The sequence below is a fragment of the Phyllostomus discolor genome, chromosome 12 (assembly GCF_004126475.2).
Source record: "Phyllostomus discolor isolate MPI-MPIP mPhyDis1 chromosome 12, mPhyDis1.pri.v3, whole genome shotgun sequence".
NCBI classification, from domain to species: Eukaryota; Metazoa; Chordata; class Mammalia; order Chiroptera; family Phyllostomidae; genus Phyllostomus; species Phyllostomus discolor.
The window spans coordinates 53,779,592-53,800,032 of record NC_040914.2 but is presented as its reverse complement, the minus strand read 5'-3'; the positions used below and the strand labels follow the sequence as shown (position 1 = coordinate 53,800,032).

Below are 20,441 nucleotides of genomic sequence, written 5' to 3'. Positions count from 1 at the left end.
GGCAGGCTGGAACGGAGCAGGGGTCAGAAACTGTGTGTCCCAAGCTGCTCCCTGACCCATGGCCCCTCTGCCCAGCAGCCCAGGCTGCACCCCAACACCTGCAGGGCTCTCCAGGAACCTCAGGAGCTCCCTGTGGGGCTTGAGGACCAGACAGGCAAAACACAAGCCTGGATAGGCTGAGCCCAGCCAGGCCCCTGCCCCACCCCCTCTGAGAGGCCCTTCTGTGCCAACCCTGCCTACACACCCCCGGCCCCGCCATCTGCCTGTTCCCTGAGGTCCTGGTCCCCCAGCTGCCAGGCTTGCTCACGTGATGCCCCCATCTGCTGTGAGTCAGAAGGAGGGGTCCACGGAGCCACCCTTGGTTGGGGTTGAGGGTGCAGAGCCTGCTGAAGGTCTGGGGTGGGGTAGCCCCAGGGTCTGGGGCTTTGTTGCCACATTGCTCTCGTGCCCCCACCACCTCTGCCCTTGGCTCTTTGCCCCTGCCAAGTAGAAGCCCACCCACATCCCTGAAATGGGCACAGCTCCCACCACCCACACGAGGTCCCTCCAGCACCAGCCGGGGCCCCACACCACCAGCGCTGCCCTCCCCATCCTGCCCAAGGTGTCCTACCGTCCCTTCCCCCTACTCCCCCCCCCCTCCCCGCAGGAGCAGACTGGAACCTGCCAAACTGGAACTCTGGCCCCATGAAATGACCCATGCCTGCCTGCCCGCTCTCCTTGCCATCCCCACCCCATGCCCCGGGGCTCTCACCATTCCCAAACCTTTTCCCACAGCTTCCCCTGCCAGGAACGCCCACCCCCACCCTCGCACACAAACTTCAACCCTCCCCCCTGTCGCCCAGCCTAGATGTTCTCTGCCTGGGGAATGCCGCAGGCAGGTGCGCCCCAGTCCTCCTCCACCAAGGAGCTCATCTCACTCCTCAGCCTCGGATCCTAACTGTCTTGTTTGTCTGTGTCCCCAACACAGTCCTGGCCCCTGCCCAGTGGCCCCGGGCAACAACAGCGAAGGCTGCCTGGGAGACCACACCCACCTGCCTGCTTGCCCGCGGAGCCCAGCCTGCACGCAGCTCCCTCCCTGCACACCCACCCTGCAGGCCCCCGGCAGGCAGGTCGGCCTTGCAGATGGACCTCGAAAGGCCGTCCAGCTGCAGGTGTGGCCTCCCTCATGGACCTCAGCTGCAAAGGTGTCCTGCATGACCTGACGCTCTCAGCTGCAGCCCGGTGGTGGAGGGGGGGGGGAGGTAAGGTGGCCGAGGTGCTGCCGAGACCAGCGTGGGTCTGTACCTGAGTCCCTGCAGCAAAGGGATGGGGGGTGGGGGGCAGATCCGGCCCCAGGAGCGGATCCCAGCCCTAGACCCTCACCCCCTCACTGGCGGAGACCCCGGCCTCGGCTCTGGGAACCAACTCAGCAGCTGGTGGCTCTCACGCACTGAAGACACTCCTTCTCACTCAGTCTCCAGCCCAAGGAGCCCGCCTCTGCCCTCAGGGTACCCGCAGGGTGGCGAGGGGCGTGTTGAGGGCTTGGCTGTGCGTCTGGACCACGAGTTCTAAGACACATTGTTTATCTCATTCACTACCCTGTCCCTCACCCCTAGGACAGTAGCTGACACACAGTAGGTATTCAATAAACGTTTACATGTATAACTTCCTTGGCCCTCTGGAGCCACAAAGGCTATTTCCACACACCTGCCCCCCCCCCACACCACCCAGTCCAGGGCTGCTCCAGGCGGGGTGGGAGTAGGGGGGGTGGGAAGCAGTGAGAGGGGCCCTGCAACCCCCCTCAGGAAAATGGGCACCAGCCCTCCCCTGTGGGGCACTGGGAGACCCCAGCTCAGTGCCACAGGAAGGAGGTTGGTGGGGGAGGCGGGAAGGACAGGAACCAGCAGTTTCCCCGCTGTGGGACAGGGGAGCCCCCCGGGGCGGGGGTGGAGTGGGGGGAGGCCCTATCAGTGCCCAGCAGGCGGGAGCCCTGGGGCCCGGTGGTTAGTGGGAGTCGCACTCTCCAGCCCTCAGCCTCGGCTTCCCCATCCGTCTTCCCCTGGTCCCCGGAATTCAAACCACACAGCCAGGGCCACCTCCTCCCCAAGGACGCCCATGTGAGGAAGAGCCAGACTGCCCTCGGCTCCCTTGAGGACCCAGCCCCAGCCCCAGCCCTCCAGCGCTGGGTGCCCTGCCCCCTGCGGCAGCCTCTCCTCCCTGAGGCTGGACCCCAGCTCCGTCCCCGGACTTGCCAGTGTGACCGCAGGAGAGCACCTGCCCTCTCAGAGCCTTGGTCCTCCCGTCCATGAGCGGCGTGAACGGCAGTCTCAGCCCCAGGGAGCAGTCCCCGCTGGCTGTGCCCAGTAAGCCTCAGATGCCCCAGCTCACCACGGACCAGCGCTTCTGAGAGCTCCGCCTGCCTTTCCACCGCTCTGTCTCCCTCTTCGTCTACCCCCAGCTCCAGGGAGCGCGACAACCCTCCCCCGAGCTGGCTCCCAGCTGGGTACCAAGACCTCCCAATTCCGCACCGTGCCACCACCCCTCTGTCTGCCACACACCCACCATCCCTCCTCCCTCCTTGATCTGGTACCTGGTGCCAGGCAGAGGGTCCCAAGTAGGGTCAGGCAGCTGAACTGCCTTTCAAGGTCCACCTCTGAGGCTTAACCTGCCTGCCGCGGTCCTGCTGGGAGCCGTTCCTTCATTCCCGTTCCTTCCTTCGCGTGCGTGTGGCGGTTGCCCAGCCTCTCTCCTGCACGGGGCAGGGCGGGCTGGGCAGGCGGGCAGCCAGTGCTGAGGAGGAGGAGCCCAGGGAAGCGCTGGGGCTTGGGGGGGGGGGGATGCCTCCTCCTGTCCCAGATGGGCTCCTCCCTCCTCCTCAGCCCTGCTAGGGATGACGGACCGTGAGTGAGTCACAGACTCTCAGAGGGAGGCTGAGAGGGGGCAGGGCTGAGGGCTGATGCGGCGACCCTGAGGGATGCCTGTGACTCAGCAGTGAACAAGGGGGCACCTCAGCCTTACCCGTCCCTCAGGCGGGCAGGTGCCAGGCTTCCCGGACAGACTGGGGCTGCCTCCTCATTCTCCGTCTGCCCCTGCCCCAGGGCTGTTCTCCCCAAAGTTCCCGCAGGGTTGCTACGGCAACAGGCCACTTTGATGCTGCCCCCACCCCCAAGCCCAGGACACAACTGCCCTTTCCTGAAAGAGTCCAACCTCCTTGGCAGCAGACGGGAGCCGGGGCTGACCTGCCCAGCGGAGCGGAAGGCACGGGGGGAGGGGAACCACGCGCCTGGCATGCAGCCAGCCAGTCCTACACAACTGGCTACCTGACCATGAGCCCCCCCACCCCTGAGCCCCAGGCCTCCCAGCAACGGGGCCCAGCGCAGTGCTCCCCAAGCACACACAGTTCCAACATCCCGAGACTCAGGTTCTGGGTTCTGAGACCACAAGCGCTTCTTGAAAAGGCATCCTTTAGTCCATCTGCTAGGCCAAAGAGGAAACTGAGGCCCAGGTGAAGAACCATCCCTGGTGCCTACAAAAGCTCAGAGAGAAGTTTGGACATGGGCTGACGCCCCCATCCCCTTTCTGGTCCCCCGCCCCTGTCGGCAGCTCACTCCCACCGCTGAGGTCCCGGGAGGCGGGAAGCTTTTCATGGCTCCCAGCGGCCCTGCCCTCCCCCCCATCTTTACAACAGGGACCAATGGTTGCCAAGTGGCAGGTGCCACAAGGATTTCACACCATCACGAGGGTGAGCGATGGGAACAACAACAACGACCATGGTGATTACTCCGACTGACCATTCACTACATTTCAGACTACGTCATGCCCAAGACAGTGTGTGTGTGGGGGGCGGGGCGGGGGGCGGGGGTTGACGTGTCGCTCAGACCAGCGCCAGCTGCTGGATGAGCCCTCAAAAAATATTTGCTGTGAATGTGGTAATGAGGGAGGCGGAGCACAAGACAGAGAAAGGAAGCTCAGAGAAGGGGGTTCACTGGCCTGAGGTCACACAGCTAGAAGTGGGGAAGTTGGGATGGGCTGCTCGCTGGCTGTCCCGGTCACTCACAAACGCAGCCTGCCCCGGCCTCCAGCCTCCAGGGTGGGGCCCGCACACAATGCGGGCTGGGGCTCGGGGCACTGCGGGTCCCTTCCCTGAAAGAGGGAAGCCGCCTGAGGCAGCCTGCATGGAACTTCGTAGGCAGCCTGGGGGGGGGCAGGGTTGTTGCAGGTGGGGATACCCCTCACCTGCCTGCATAAACCAGGTGGCAAGGAGGAAGAACTGCCATAAAGCTGCCCAGCGGGCTGTCCAGACTGCGGCTCATGCCCACTGAGGGGAGGGCCCTTGGTCTGCCGCTCCCTCCTAAGGCCACAGCGGACACACCGTTATCAGGGCCGGAGGGGCCGGCCCACCGTGGGGGGCCCAGAAACAAGGGGGCAAAAGGGAGTTCTCCAGGAAAGGATGGGGAGTCCCTCACATATCAGGGGGCAAGTCACCACCTCCAAGCCTCAGTTTCCCCAAGGTCTGCCCTTCAGGGCTCGGCCACCTGCTGGGTGGGGCGGCCTCAGCTGTTCCCTGGGCCCCAGGCGTGCAGGGCAGCTACCCCCAGCCACACCCCCCGCCCCCGCCCCCGACCAGAGCGTGCTGGCCAGCAGGGCACAGATGCAGAGTTGGAGGCGCCACTCTCTGCACACGGCAGGGTCCTGCCGGGCTGGCTGCCCAAGCAAGGGACACGGAGACCTGGAGTCAGCTGCCACCCTGGCCACACAGGAGAGGCCTGGCCAGGCCTCTGAGGCCGCCTGGCCAGGGCAGTGGTTGGCTGGCCCAGCTCTGGCTGCCCTTTCACCATCAGGCTTCTCAGAGACCTACTATGTGCTGGGTGCTGTGCCAGACTCCGGGTGAGGGTGGGGAAAGGGCCTCAGCTCCAAGCCTGACTCACATCAGGGTGACAGCAGCGAGCCAGTTACTGGCACCACGGAGCTCCCAGAAGGCTTCGGGAGTCAAAGGAGAGGATCCAAATAAATTATTATTAATCACAACACTGCCTACCATTAGTCCTCCTGACGGGCCCGAGGGCAGCCGCCGAGTCCACAGGGACACCGAGAACGACCGTCTGTTTCACGTGGGTCACTCTGATCTCACCCTCCCCGTGCTGTGGCGGGGGTCCCACTGGTACGGCAGAAACAAAGTAACGCAGCCAAGGTCGAGCAGCCAAGGTCACACAGCTGGTATGTGGCCCGGCCTCCTGATGCGTGGGCTCGAACCTCCTAGGTCCTTCTGGGCTCTTCATAGTCATCGCCTCCTCCGGTTCTCAGGACAGTCACTACCCCGCTTCAGGGGACGGGGACAGAGGCACAGAGGGGGGAGGGGCTCGCCGTGCCCTGCAGGGACAGGGCCAGGGTTTGACCCCAGCCCTGGCTGGGCCTTTTCTTTCTTTCTTTTTTTTTTTTTTTTTACAGATTTTATTTATTTATTTTTAGAGAGCGGGAAAGGGAGGGAGAAAGAGAGGGCGAGAAACATTGATGTGCGTTGCTGGAGGTAACAGTGGCCAGAGACAAGGTGGGGAGTCCAGAAGGACTTCTCTTTTTGAGGGTGGAAGAGAGGGGGCCGCGCTTACTCTGGACTCGGGTCAAGTGGCTCCGACTCCTGGCTCTGCCAGCTGGGTGACTCAAGTGGGGACCGTAACAGCGCCACCAGTAATGATAAAGGAGGACACGCATGTAAAGCTCCTGGCCCAGGCCCAGATGAGCACCCCCGATGTGTCTGTGAGGGTTTGACGGTTCAGAGCGGCCTGCAAATGTGATAGAAATGGAACCACCGGGGAGGTGGGAGGTCTGGGAGCATGCCAGGACCCCAGGGCCAGAGAAATGGGTAAGAGAAAGGGACATCCGTGGTGCCCACTGGGACAGAGGCCCCGGCCAGTGGGAGGACACGGCTTTGTTGCCGGAGGCCTCACCTTTCCCTGTCTCTAAGGCTCCAGCGGGAGGGTGAGCCAGCCTTGTAAACAGCGCAGAGCTGTGCCACCTGTGGGAAGGGTCATGGGCCACCCCTGCCTGTCTGGAGGTGAGTTTTTATTGGACAAGAACGTTCAAGTCCAGGCTTGCAAGCTGAGTGGCCTGGTGCGTCACTGAGCACCACACCTGGCACACAGCGGTGATGCGCCACTAACGTTGAGCGGACGTGATCATGTGACCGTAAAGCAGCCTTTCGGAGTGCCAGGGAGTCTCTCCCAGTGGCCGAGATGGTGGCAGGTTCTCACACGGAGCGAACGAACAGCTAGTGAGACCATTGGACAGAGGAAAAAACTCTACCCCACTCCAGTACCAGGTTGGGGGTGGTTCCAGGGGAAGGCAGGCACATGGGCCACAGAAGTCAAAATGGCACAGGGGAAGGAGCTGGTCCACAGAGACCTGTCAGTCAGTCTAGCGTGGGGAAGGAGGGGACTGGTTGGGAGGTGGACCCACTCAACACGCACGGAAGTTTGGGGAGTTGATTCGTCATCTTGAGAAAGCACCTAGTCCGTCCCACACCCAAGCTAAGATAGTCCCAGGGGAACAGAGAAGCTCTCTGGCTCAGGATTTGCATGGTGCCTTAGCGCCGCGGCCCATGGCCTCAGCACCCATGTGACCCTTGGTCTCCAGGGGGCAGCTTCTCTCACTTTCTCTTGCCCGCCTGGTGATGAGCGTGTGACCGTGAGGCTCCAGCAGCCGCGTGGCCCATGGCCGTGTGGGCTCCACACGCAGGATCCGGGAGGGAGCCTGAGAGGGTGGCCGCTGGGGGGCAAGCGCAGCTGCCTGGACGGGGCCTAAGACCACCACAGCTGTCTTCAGGCTCCCGAGGACTGTACTCCAAAACGGAGCAGGACCTCTGGACACTGGCTTTGGTCTTGGTCTTTCTGAGGACGGCTGGGCTTTTTCCAGGGCAGAAAGAGGAGACTGGCTCTGAGACAGGACTCCCCCATCCTCCCAGGCTGCATAGCACCTGAATAAAACCTGCTTCCTTTGGCACTAGCACCTGTCTCGCACGTGTGGCTTTTGTGGCAACACGCAGCCAAATCTCTGTTCTTGTTTGGTTACAATTATGATTATAATAAAGTCAGCACAGCCCTGGCTGGTGTGGCTCAGTGGATTGGATGCTGGCCTGCCAACAAAAGGGTCACCGGTTCGATTCCCAGTCGAGGCACATGCCTGGGTTACGGGGCCAGGTTCCCAGTAGGGGGCGCACGAGGGGCAACCACACATTGATGTTTCTCTCCTTCTCTTTCTCCCTCCCTTCCCCTCTGTCTAAGAATAAATAAATAAAGTCTTTTAAAAAAGAACTAAAGTCAATACAACTGCCGAACAGCCACAGTGCACACAGCCCTTTCGTGTCCAGTATCCCTTCTGCAGAACAGTGAGGGTTGTTCCCATTTCGCAGAGGTGGAAACTGAGGCTCGGAGAGACCCTTCCCAGAGCTTCACAACACATCTTCAGCAGAGCCCGCACTTGAACCCAGGTCCTGGGATCCAGACAACATGCTTTTCAGCCAGTGCTCCCAGCCGCCTCCCCATGCATTCCCGTGGGAAAGCTTCCTGGCCGCAGGCGTGGGGGCAGCCGCAGCCCCACGATAACGCCATCTCCCATCACACCCGCCCCAGGGCCCAGGGGCTGGCATTGCCCATGTGACTCAGCCACAGTCACAAAGGAAGCTGTGTGCCCTGTGCCCTAGGCCTGCCTCCCCTACTCCCTGCTCGTCCCCCAGCTGGAGACGAGGCAGGGCGCCTGACAAATCCAAGAAGCGAGGAGAGCAGGAGGGATCGTCGGCCATTAGAATAGCACTCGGCTAATGGCGGCTCAGGCCTAAGCTTGGGGGACCGGAGGCTGCTGCCGCTCCGCTCCCCCTCCCACAGCAACGGCACATGAAAGGCCCAGGTCCACGCCAGCTCTCTGAGACCTTATTTGGAGCTCCCAGAACAGACTCAACCTCATTGGCTGCCTCTGGGGTGGAGCCCAGGCAGGGGCCCTGCCCACATTTACCTGGATCAGGTTTCCAGAGCCTGTGAGGAAGAGCCAGTCACTCCCTGATGCCAGTCAGGCTCCCGTGTCAACTTCTGTCCCCAGCAGGTGGCGGACCCGGAGCCCACCTGCCCCTGTTGAGCACGGACGGTGTGGAAGGCAAAGGACTTGGTGCTTTCTCCCACACCCCGTCAGGTGCCGGAGAAGCAGACTGAGGCTCAGAGAAGGAGGGGGGCCGGTGCAAGGTCACACAGGATGCGAGCCAGGACCTGACTTTGGGGCCGGTTCCCTCCCCCTTCTTGGTTCCTTGACCACTTGGCATCTTGAGCACTTGCCAATAAGCAGTGACCTTGGGCCCAGCCCAGACAGGAAGGCAGACAGACATCACCCCTGCTACAGTCGCCCTGCTCCTGTCCTGCGGGAGGGAGTACTTTGGAACGCAGGTCCTCAGATAGAGTTCGGGCTGGCTGGGCCTCCCAGGGCCGGCCCTGCGGACCTCCCCCGGAGGCGGGCACGCCTGGGTGCCCAGCTGCCCGAGATAGAGGGTAAACGGGGCAGCCGCCCTCTCTTCCTACACATGACGGAATGTCTGACCCCGGGCCCGGCCCCCACATGCACTTGGCAGGAGGGTTGGATCCAGCCAGAACAGGCCTGGAAGGTCGCTGTGGCCACATTCCTGCCTCCCAGCCTTCCGAAGTTCCTGAGACCAGGGCAAGGACGGGCCCACCAAAGGTGGGCTAGAAGCTCTTTCCCTGTCCCATGCCGGTCAGCCTGGACCGCCCTTGCCACAGGCAGCTGGGGCGGGGCCATGCAGCCAGAGGCCCAGGTGCTCAGGTGAGGCCCTAGCCATCCATGCGTGTCAGCCCACCCTTGCATCTCAGGGGTTTGGAGCTGGGTGGGCTCAGCCTCTGCAGCCAGAAGTGCAGTCCCTCCTCGGGGTGTGACAGTGGCAGTGGCACTTTGCTGAGGCCCAAAGGAGACCCGGCGATGGGAGGCTCCTAACTGTTCCCTGCCCCACCTGGACTCTCCGCAGCATTTCCCCCAAGCCCCTAAAACAACACAGCATGGGACCTGGCATCCCATTTCCCAGCTCTGAGCTGCCTGCACCTCAGCGCCCCCCACCCCCACACAGGTGTAAAACGGTGTCATGCCTGCCTGGTGGGCCAATTAAGGCCCTGCTGCTTTCCCAGGGTGTCTTTTAAATGCGAATTCCCCCAACACAGAGAGTGGACCAGGCTTCTATCTCCTCCAGAGGCGCCACCCAGGCCTGAGGTCCCAGACGGGCCATCCTTGCTGCTGCTGGTGTCCCCACCGTTGTGCCTGTCTCGGGGGCTCCCTCGGTCGGCCCTGCCCCGGGAGGTTTGGGGAGCAGCCCAAGGCTTGGTCCAGGAGCCTGTGGTCGGGCAGCGAGGCACGGTCACTCCCACGCCAAGGGAGGCACACAAGGCCCAGAGAGGTGCAGGGAGTCCCCACAAGGCAGCACGGCGGATTCGGAGAGGGCAGCCCTCGCTTTGTCTTGAGGGTGACAATGTGCCATCTCACTCCACTGCCACAGGGTCCATGGGGCCCAGGATCTTGACTTTGACCCCCCAAGTGCCCCATCCCTGCCCCTGCACACATGCTGACGGGTGCCCAGCACCGAACTGTGCTAAGGTGTGGCCTGCAGGGGACCCCCTAGGGAGTCATGAAGAGGGCACCTCCGTGTCCCTACATGAAAACCAGGCCGGCCACCTCTCCCCTTTCAGTAAATGAAGAGTCGGAGTTGGGTGAGCTCTGCGGAGAGCCCGTGGAGCACCCAGCCACACCCCGGGATGCCACCCAGGAGTGCCTCCCTCTGCCGTGCCTCTCGCCCGGCAGCCGGGGCGCCCCCGGGTCTCCCGCTAAGTGCTGGGGCGCAGATGGCTCAGGAGACGTAATGGAGAAAGAATGATAGCTGCTCATTAGCAGGGGTGGCCTAATTAACAGAGGGAACGTGGGTGGGGGCGTTCTGCCCATACACCCCAGGGAGCCAGGTTGTAGGGGCGGAGCTGGCCGGGTGCCAGGGCCCCACCGACTCCAGCCACCCACCTCTGTCTGGCTGACACGGGGGGCCAGGAAACTGGGTTTGCAGGGGTGGGGGCAGCGGGGGAAGGCAGGGGCTGAGGTTGGGGGACTGCTGCTTCACAGACCCCTGCCCCTGCCCGCCTCCCCTGTGCCTGGTGAGGAGGCAGCCCCGGAAAGCAAGGCCTGGCCCTGGGGCCCCTGGGAGGCACTAGTGGGGCCGAGCCCTCTCCTCCACCAAGGCCCCCCCGCCCCGTCCTGACGTGTCCTTAGCCACTGTTCAGGAGTCTCGTCGCAGTGGCCTGTCCCAGAGAGCACGAGCGGTGCATCGGGACACAGCCTGGCTTGCGCCTCCTGCCTCTCACAGCCAGGACAGGAAAGGCTGTGCTATTGGGAGAGGGGCTGGGGCGAGGCCAAAGCGCCCTGGGCTGGCCAGACGGGGCAGGCTCCCCCGCAGGCCTGGACACCGCCCCTCCACTGAGCTGACCGCAAGGCTGCCTTCCTCCTCCTTGTCCAAAGTTAAACAACCCAGGCCAACCTGCTCCCAAACCGGTTTCCCGTGGGATCCCAGCAGGTCCGGGTACAGGGGGTCAGGCAAAGCGTGGGCCCCAGCAGGCACAGGCTCTGCCTCCCCATCCAAGCACCAGGGCGCACAGCCTCCCCTTGGCCTTCGACATCTGGAACCCCTCATCCAGGCACTGGGAGCATACCCCGCACCCCGCCAGCTTCCCTGGGCACCACGTGGACATGCCCAGCTCACACTCGGAGCAACAGGGAGCAAGCCTAGGACAGCCAGGGCCCCCACACGAGCCGAGAACCCTGAGCAGGCTCAGGGCTAGGCCTCACATGCGGCTTCAAGACATTGAACTAGACCTGGGGCCAGCAGAGGTCAAGCAGGGCACACTGGGAAGTCACACCCCGTTGACCTTTCTTCCCCCCCGTCCCCGCCCAGAAGAGCACCTTCTTACCTTTGTGTGTTGACGGCAGACGCTGCCTCCTCCCCTCCCACCTCCTCCTGGGCTCCCGGCTCCCAGTCTGAACTTGTCTGGGTACGCGGTTACAGGTGAGGCTCCGCCCGCTTGTCTTGCACCATTTCCGGCTGGCCCCACAGCCACGGCTGCCACCTCCCTCTCTCATTCCTGGGTTTCCATGCAGGAGCTGGCTGCTCTGGCCCTTTGGGTGCTGAGCACCCCTCACCCCCCACCTTAGCCCTCCAAGAGCTTTGGAACCTCCACTCAGGGACACATGGGCTATGGGCCCATCCCTGGATCCTGGATGAGCCTGCGTGTGGGGGGCGGTCACCAGAGACTGGATGTCTCTTAGCCTCGGTAGCACCCCAGGGCAATTGGGGGGGGTGCCGCTCCTCATGTGTAATTAGCAACTCTGCGAGTTCCCTCCTGCCTGCTCCCTGAGCTCAGGCCCCACCTGAAGTCTGGGCCCAGGCTGACCTGCCTGCAAGAAAAGCAAGGCAACAGCCCGCAGATGGCTGGAGGCTGGAGGTGTGGGGCTCAGGGGAGTGAGGAACGGGGCCGGGAATGAGGAGGCTGCTCTCCGGACACCCAGCCTCCTGCAGGACACAAAGCAAGAACTGAGACACAGGGTGGGGGCAGGGACGGAAAGGGATGGGGGCAGCTGCTTCGGGTATTGGAGGTGGGGGGGGTACAAAAGGTAGAGGTTGAGGCAGCCTCTGCCCCACCCAAGAGGCTCCATGGAGATGCTGGCCAGCCTCCTCCTGGACTACCGGCCCCCAGCCCCGCCTGGCCATCCCCAGCTCCACCCTTCAGGCCCCCGACAAACCAGCACTTCTCCGGAGGGAGCTTTCCAAAGCTCTCACCTAGCCAGGCTCCCACGCCCCCAGGGGGCTTCTGTTTCCTGCCCCCACCCCCGGTGTCCCCCACACTGAGAGCTGAGCCACTGCTTCTCGCTAGAAGCCATTGGGCAGGGGCGGGCCCCAGCGAGGCACTGAGTCTCTGGGTGCTCTGGGAAATGTCCCCCGCCCCCATGTGTCTCCGGAAGCCCCCCAGGTTCCTCTCACTTGGGACCCGTCCCCCAGTGTCCCCATCATGGCTTCCTTATCTGCGTGCCCTGCCGGGTCGCCGAACCCAAGCCCAGCTCAGGGCCCGGTGAGGGGACATTCCAGGTGACTGGTGGGTTAAGGAGAAAATGTAGGAGGAAGGAATGGAGGATGGATGGACGGACGGACAGACAAGTGGATGAATTCAGCCATGCATGTAGCAGGTGTTTCTCGAGGGTCTGCTGTATGCCAGGTACTGTCCTACACACTGGGAACACAGCAGAGGACAAAGCACAAGCAACTCTGCCCTCTTAGAGCTGGGAGGAGATAGCTAATACATTAATATGCAAATAAATGCTAAATATACCCAGTGGGAAGAACTAGGAGTGACATAAAGCAGGGGGAGGGGAAGAACGGTGGAGTGACCCTGAGCACAGACTGAACGTGGCAAGGGAGGTAGACTTGCAGTATCTGGAGTAGGACAATTCCAGGTAGCGGGGGTGTCGCGTGCAAAGGCCCTGTGGTGGGCGGGTGCTCGGTGTGTTTCAGGAGCGAGGAGGAGGTGGGTCTAGGCGAATGGAGTTGCGGTAGAGATGAGACCAAGGAGGTGAAGGAAGGACAGATGGACAGATGGGCAGGTGGGAGCAAAGGTGGACACAGCCCTGGGGAGGGATCGGAGTGCTCCGGTCCTGAGGGTGGGCCTGCCGCTGGCCACAGGTCCGACCCGCACGTGGAGGCCGGCCCAGAGCCCCTGGCGTTCCTAATCCCCACACCACCTCTGTACCCCTTCCTCCCAGCGAATTTCCGACTGCTGACACTGCCTCCGCTCTGCCCTGGGCTGCAGGATGCTGTGTCCCCCGCCCCCACAGGCTGTGCACAGGGGAGGGGGTGCCCAGAGAGAGGTGTCTGAGAAGCCAGCCTCTTCCTCCCCAAGCCCCGGAGTTTCCCCAGGGCCCTGAGAGCTGCGCTCATGACCCAGAGAGGCTGCCCACCCTGATAAGGACACCGGGGGAGTCCCAGTGACCCACTGGTGACTACCCGGCTCCCGACACCCACACTCCATCCCTCCACCCCGCCCCTTTCCTCCCTCAGGGCGCCCGGCATGTGATGCGATCATGGAGCCCTGCGGAGCCAGGCGCAGGGGTGGGGCTGCAAACCCTCCCTTGCTGGGCGCACCAGGAGGGTTGCTGCGCCTCTGCGCCTCGGGCTAGCTGTTACATTAAGACACATATGCCTTTGCCCTGCGTGCCTCTCAGAGGCAAAAGGAGGTGTGGGGCAGGGCAGGGAAGTGCCCTGCTAGGGCAGGCGTCTGAGGGGCATTTGTGGGGCGGGGAGCTTGGTCTCTAAGCCCCCTCATCCAGGACTCCTCGGTACACCCTGTGAGGCAGGAGCACTTCTGGTTTTAGTCCTCCCCGGAGAACTTGATGATTGATTTGAGGGAGGGAGAGAGGGAGAGAGACTGGCCGCCTCCAGCACATCCCCACTGGGAATTGAACCCACAACCTAGGTATGTGCCCTGACCGGGAATTGAACCCATAACCTTTTGGTGTACAGACAATGCTCCAACCAACTGAGCCACCCGGCCAGGGTGGGAGCCACTCTGTAATGTGTGTGTGTGTGTGTGTGTGTGTGTGTGTGTGTGGCGGGGAGGGTGCTGTGTTGGGAAGGGTGGGGAATGCTAAGCAACAATCAGCAAACCTTCCTTCATCTGGGCCACGTCTGGAAGAAGGTGATCTCCCTGGCCAGATGTGGTGTCCACACCCACAGCTCTGGAGCTCCCTAAGGTCAGCCCCCCCATCCTCGAGGTGCTGGGACGGGCTTCCCCTCTTTAGAAAAGAGGAGGAGAGACAGCTGAGGCTGTCACCCTGCTCTCCAGCGTGAGCTCGTTCTCCATCCTCTGCACACTCGGTCGTACTCACCTTCTAGGCTCCGTCTGCCCCTGGTCCTCTGTCTGCACCCTGCGTGCGGGTCGGGGGACCCGGCTCCGGTCCTGGGCCTGCCCCTCCCTGGCGAGTGGTACAGAGCGGGTCAGGGCCCTTCTCGGAGCCTCAGAGTCCCCGTCTGTGCAAGGGGGATAAGAAGAGGGCCCATCCCGCCATGTTTTCAAATGGACCGCAGGGTGGGGGGGCAGGGAACCACTCTGAAGGGTGCCGTGCCGACCGAAGGCCTCGTTTCACGTACCAGCAACCCGGAGGCCTGCCTCTCCCCATGTACAGACGAGGAGGGCGACCCAGGGAGTCCGTGTGGCTTGCCCACATCCATGTGAGTCAGTGGCATCAGGCCACATCCTCGGCATGTCGTGACACTGTGGGAGCCGGCCTGGGACCGTCCCGGGGGTGCCCTCCAGGTTCGCCCCGGGTCGAGTGGATCGAGTTCTTCCAGGGCTGGGATCGGGGCGACTGACCTCCTCTGGGGGCATGTTCAGCCGATTCTCCCGCCTCCTCTGAGTCGGCACTGCCTGTTCAGCAACCAGACGCGGGCACAGAAAAGGGGTGCAAACCGGGGGCAGGAGACAGCGGGCCTGGAACAAGGAGAGGCACTGAGAGCGTCAGTCACAGCCCAGGACGGGCCGGATGGGCCTCCCACCCAGGGTCGCATACGGGGGTCAGGAGTGCCTCCCTCTCTCCTGCTCTCCCCACCCCCGTCTCTACCTAGAGAACCCAGCCACCCCCACTGGTAGCCCAGTTCGAACGCCTTGTCTTCCAAGAAGCCCTCCTGGAGTTACCCCATCCTCCCCTGTTGGACATCCGCCTCTGAACCTCTGAACCTCAAAGGTCCTGCAGCTCTTCACCCACAAATACAATTAGTACAATTGTTAAGTCTCCTGGGCGCCTCATTGCGTCAGAAGCCCTCCCCTTAAACTCTGTAGATTTCATTTCATCCCCATGGCAACCCCGTGAAGCGGTGCTATCCTTGCAGACAAGGACACTGAGGCCCAAAGAGGCTTAGTAGCCTGTCCCAGAGCGCGTGGCCAGTGAGTGCCGGAGGCAGGACCTGAACCCACCTCCGGGGGACCATGCTTTATGTCTTGGTTATGCAGCTTCTCAGTAAACGTGCTTCACTGACTGACTCAACAAACCCGAGAAGGGCCAGGCCTCACACTGGGCTCCGCGACACGGTTACCACCCCTGCCTTCAGGGGGCTTATAGCTTGATAGGGTGGGGGACAAAAGCAGACATCGATGCAATAATTAATTAATCAAGTAATTCAATAAGTATGAAGACAAATCATTACATACAACGTAAGGGCCACGAAGACAGCAAACCAAAAACTGAAGGGGTGAGAATGGCTCGCAAGAGAGAACCTGCCTTACTTAGCCACATAATCAGGGAAGCCTTCTCGGAGGAGGCAGCGTTTGCAACAAGATCCTGATGGATGAGGAGCAGCCAGACTTGGAACACGCTTGCCTGGGGCACAGTGCAGCAGGCAGAAGGAACAGCATTGCACAAAGGCTCAGAGAGGGGACTGAGCTCGGGGTGTGGAAGACACAGGCGGCTGGGGTGCATGGCTATTGGCCAAGGCCGCGTGAGGCCGCCTCTCCTGCAGCACAGGCCAGACCGGGCAGGAAATCAGCGGTTCCCACCACAGGGTCCCCTCGACAGAGGTCGCCGGGCAGGAGTCCTGCAGGAGTCCCCCACGGCAGAGAGCGGGCCAGCCTCCTACCCCCTCCAGTGGGGAGACACTCTGGTCCACCCACAGGAGCTGGTTCCCACAGAGCTGGGAAGTGGGCATCCACCCACCCACCAGGCAGTCTGTCTGTCCATCCACCGGTCAACACTCTGCAGGCTTGAGCTCCTCGGTCCAGCACAGGCCAGAGCTGGCCGCCCCAGCCCTCACCAGCAGCGAGCTGCTACATGCCAACAGTGGGCCCTGTGAGTACCGTGCGGACAGGGACAGTGACGGCTCCTCCCATTCACACGGACGGGTGAGACGAGCCTGGAAAATGGCAACGGCACACGTTGGAACTTCACTGGTTCTCAGTGACGTGAGTGATCTTTGGCTGAATTGGATGCCAGATCTCAAATACTGGAATCCTCGCTGACTCAGATGAGAGCTTTTGAACACAGTCCTGAATGGGACAATAGTTTTCCGTTGTTTTTTTGGTGTGTGTGGTTTTTTTTTGTGTGCTATTCATGATGTAACTACCGCGGATATGACCCACTGGGTTGAATGGGATTACTTAGTATTTTTCCACCACTTCCTTACGTCTATCTAGACGACCAACAGAACAATAAAAACAATGCCTGATTGGTAGCATTTGCAGATTTCCGTGGTGTGCCTCCTCCCACCATGGCCAGGTTCAAGGTGCAGCTGCTGAACGGGGAGTTGGGAAGAGATGTGCCCCGGCTCGCCATCCGATGGCGCTCCCACTGCGCCGATATACGACAGACCTTAGCAACCCCGAGGTCAGAGCTGATGCGTTTGCTGGGGCCGCTGCAGCGAAGGACCTCGGGCTGGGGGCTTTCACACAGAGTATTATACTCTCATGGTTCTGGAGGCTGGACGTCCAAGGTCAAGGTCTCAGCATGATTGACTCTGTCTGAGGGCTGTGAGAGAGAATCTGTTCCATACCTCTTTTCAATCTTCCGGTGGTTTGCTGGCGACCTGTGACACCCGGACGTCTGCTGTCCTCTTTCCATCCCATTCTCCCTGTGCGCGCCTGCATCCAAATGTCCCCTTGGAGAGGGACACCAGTCATATTGGATTAGGGCGCACCGTAATGAGCTCCTCTTAACTTGATTACCTCTGCAAAGACCCCGTCCCCAGGGAAGGTCACGTCCCAAGGCGCTGAAGGTCAGGACTTCAGTGTATGAATTGGGAGGAGGTCGCATAATCCAACCCACAACAACAGAGGAAAGCCGAGTGGGATGTGATAATTAGAAAGTAATATAGTGCGAGTAGTCGCCACGTTTAACATAATTTAAAGTGCATGTGATTCCATTCCGAAAGCACTGTTTCACACGGCGGCTGTACGGAACAACCCAGCCAGCTCCCCAGGGCCAGTGTGAGCGGCTTGAACACGCGATGGGCCTCGTCCCCCTCTCCACCCCACACCCCACGTCCCCGGCTGACCTTCCCGCCAGCTCAGACCAGGGAAGTTGGGTTGGCGTCCTGCACACCTTCCCTGAGGAGCCCCCAAAGCCGGATCTCCTCTACCCGGCTGCTGAGGAGAGGGTGCTCTGGTCGCAGACCGGCCGGCCTGCCTGACCGAGGGCTGCAGACAGACGGAGAGCCCGGCACCAGCACGGGGCTCAGAAAGCACAGCCTAGCTCTGTCCCCCGGGGCGACCAAACATCCCTGTTTGCCTGGGGCTGTCCCTGCGTCAGCACTGGAAGTTCGGGGTCCCAGAAGTGCCTCAGTCCCTGGCAGAGTGGGACAGTGGGCCGCCTGTCCCCCGTGGGCATGCAGTCACAATAAAGTAGTGTTTATAAATACCGAATTCAGTGACAGTAAGCAGGGAAGGGAGGTGATGTGTCCGCATGTCCCCAGGGTCTGTTTCCCTGTCGTGAGGCAGGGCTGGTGCCCCGTGGTGACTCGGAAATGCCCTGCAGAGCACGAATGAGCTGTAAGACTCAGTTCCCCTGGGTCGAGACTAAAGGATGCAGGGGGCGCAGACAGGGGAGGCCCTCGTGAGGAGCACGTGGGTGCGCATGGGGCGCTGGAGTGGGCTCGAGTCCCAGCTCTCCCCCACGCCAGCCGTGTGACCTTGAGGAGGTGACCCGACAGCTCCCTGCTTCTGTTTCTCCATCTGCCACCTGCTGTTCAGCGGCACCGTTGGAAAGCAAGGTCAGTGGGCAGGATTGTGGATATTTCTTTCCACTTTAGAATGATTTCCACCATGTTTGTTCTGAGGTCAGTGGTGCAGTCAAAACAAAACCGAACCCATACATCTCTATGTGCGATGTATATAAACAGAGTGTGAAACCCGGTGCAGGGCTGTGGCGGGGAGGCGTGCAGGTGGGTGCTGCCCCCGGACGCTGTGGCCGGCCCTGCTGCGTGACATTTCTTGGAGCCGCAGCATCACAAGTGCTGGCAGGAGACCGAGCCAGTGCCCTGAGGTCAGGCCCAGTCATCTGAGAACCAAAACCTGAGCCAGGGCTCCAGCTCAGGAAACAGGAGGCGGCGGGCACGGCTCCTGACTCAGAGAGGGTGTCTGCATTTCCCGGGCGGCTCAGCCCGGTGGGACGCAGGCCCGCCTCGGTGGCTGACACAGAGCTGCTCCCCTGCCACGGCCCCAGGGGAGGAGAGTGGGCCCCGTCACACGGAAGGGGCTGCCACGCCCTTCCAATCTGCTTTTCAGCTTGTCTCCGAGCTGTGTCCCAACAATGAGTGCATCTCGTGCAGGGGGGTGGAGGGACGTGCCAGGGGTGCAAAACTTAACAAGGCGCTTGCTGTTGGGTGTCGAGGACCCGGCACCTCACTTCAGTTTTCCTGTGACCCTGTGTCCCGTGGTCATGGCCGAAACAACGAGGCTCCGAGGGCAGGTGTCATGGGCCCCGGAAAGTGGCGGGGCTGCAGTGTGAACATGGGCGCCTGGCTGACCCTCAGGTGACCGGCGTGGCAGAGGGCGCACAGGCTGAGTTTGCAGGAGGGAGCCGGCATCCGAACTCCGGTCCAGGCTCACTGGGCCACCTTGGACAAGTCCCTTCTGTTCTCCATGCCTCGGTCTCTCGTCTGCAGAAGCGGACGGCTGTTCGGGAGCAGAAGTTACCAACCGCAGTGCCCACGGGGGCCAGGCCAGCCACGCCAGTGAGAATGAGGGGGAAGCCGGGGGTGGGTGGGAGGCAAAGGGGGCAGCAGGGTGGGGCTGAACTGGAGAGTACGGGTCATCGTGGGGCCACCACCCAGCTCCAGCGAACTGTCGCCTGAGGGGATCTGGGCCCAGAGTGCCCTGACCTTCCGTTTTCAAGTGGACTTAAAGATCTTTAAGAAGCTGTCGAAGCCTGTGTGGGGTCAGACCCCACCCCGGGCCTCCAGCCGGCAACCCCTAGACTCAGGCCAAACGCCCTGGGTATGCCCCCATACCCACTCCTTCCAGAGGACCAGAACCTCGGGTTTTTAGCTGGGCTCACAGCCCCCCAACTAGAGACATCACCCCCTAATTCCCTTTGCAGCTGTGTGGTCAGGGGGTCAAGGGCATCCATCCACCGAAAGGGAGATCATGGGAGGACTAACAGGAACGGTCACACACAGGTGAGCCTCCTGCCCCTCAGGGTCCTGGCCTCTAAGGCGGCTCAGCACGCACACCAGCCTCAGAGCCTGCAAAGCATGGAGCCCGGGGCCCCCCAGGCTCTGAGGGCTCAAGCAGGGCTCTGGCCCAGGCCGAGCCCCCAGGGGACCAGGGAGAGTCTGGGGTCTGAGGGCCCCGGGGCGAGCCTCAGCCCACCTGTGACAGGGCAGGCTGGAACGGAGCAGGGGTCAGAAACTGTGTGTCCCAAGCTGCTCCCTGACCCATGGCCCCTCTGCCCAGCAGCCCAGGCTGCACCCCAACACCTGCAGGGCTCCCCAGGAACCTCAGGAGCTCCCAGTGAGGGCCAGACAGGCAGAGGGCAAGCCTGGAGAGGCTGAGCCCAGACATGGGTACCCCCATGCCCAAGGGGTCCAGGACCCTCTTGGAGAGGCCCCTCTGTGCCAACCCTGCCTGCCCCCTGTCCCCACCCCACCATCTGCCTGTTCCCTGGGGTCCTGGACCCCAGCTGCCAGGCTTGCTCACGTGATGCCCCCATCTGCTGTGAGTCAGAAGGAGGGGTCCACGAAGCCACTTGCAGTCAGGACTGGGGGTGCAGAGCCTGCTAAGCTCTGGTTCAGGGCAGGGGCTGCCCTGGGTTTGGGGCTATATTGCCATGTTGCCCCCACTCCCGCCGGCACCCCTGACATGTCTGCCACCTCCTCCATGCCTTCCCTCAGAGCTCTGCCCTCCCACTCTTCACCCACCCACACCCCTGAAAGGGTGCAGTCCGCCCACCCACACTCGGCTCTTGCTGAGGAGTAAGTGACTGGGGAGGGGGCTGGGCTGGAGCCCCGTCCATGTGGACCCCTGCAGGGCTGCCCCTGCCCCTCCCCTCCTGCCTTTATCATGCTAGGCCCTGCCAGGATGGCCCTCCCCACAACCCACACGCGGGGCCACAGCTCTGCCGCCTCCCCCACACACCATTCCCTCTGCAAGCCTGCCCCTCCCCCTCTCCCCACAGCCGCCCAGCCCGAGGTTTCCTCACTGCCCCCCCTCAGCCTGCCCCCAGCACACCAAGCACCCCTTCAGGCCCAGGCCCCCGTGTGCTCCTCCCACCGGCGCTGTGTGACCGCCAGCAAGTCACTGTCCTCTCTGGGCTCCTCTCCATGGAGACGTGTGGCCTCCCCCGCAGTTTCTGGTTCGATGGGTCTGGGATGGCGCCCACCGTTGGCAATTTGTTTCCAAGCTTCTCCC

General features: G+C 62.2%; 1 protein-coding gene across 3 annotated transcripts in view; it reads right to left on the bottom strand.

Annotated features, from left to right (window-relative positions):
- Positions 1-11,057, bottom strand: part of ADGRG1 (adhesion G protein-coupled receptor G1) — a 37,563-nt gene extending 26,506 nt beyond the window's left edge. Inside the window, exon 1 of one of the 3 annotated variants that reach the window (XM_036011886.1) lies at positions 10,971-11,057. The gene's annotated coding sequence lies outside the window, so the exon portion shown is untranslated. Of the gene's footprint in view, positions 1-2,569; positions 2,886-10,970 lie in introns of those variants that run through there. The other 2 variants (XM_028501964.2, XM_028501968.2) reach the window with 2 other exon arrangements.
- Positions 11,058-20,441: the final 9,384 nt, after the last annotated feature.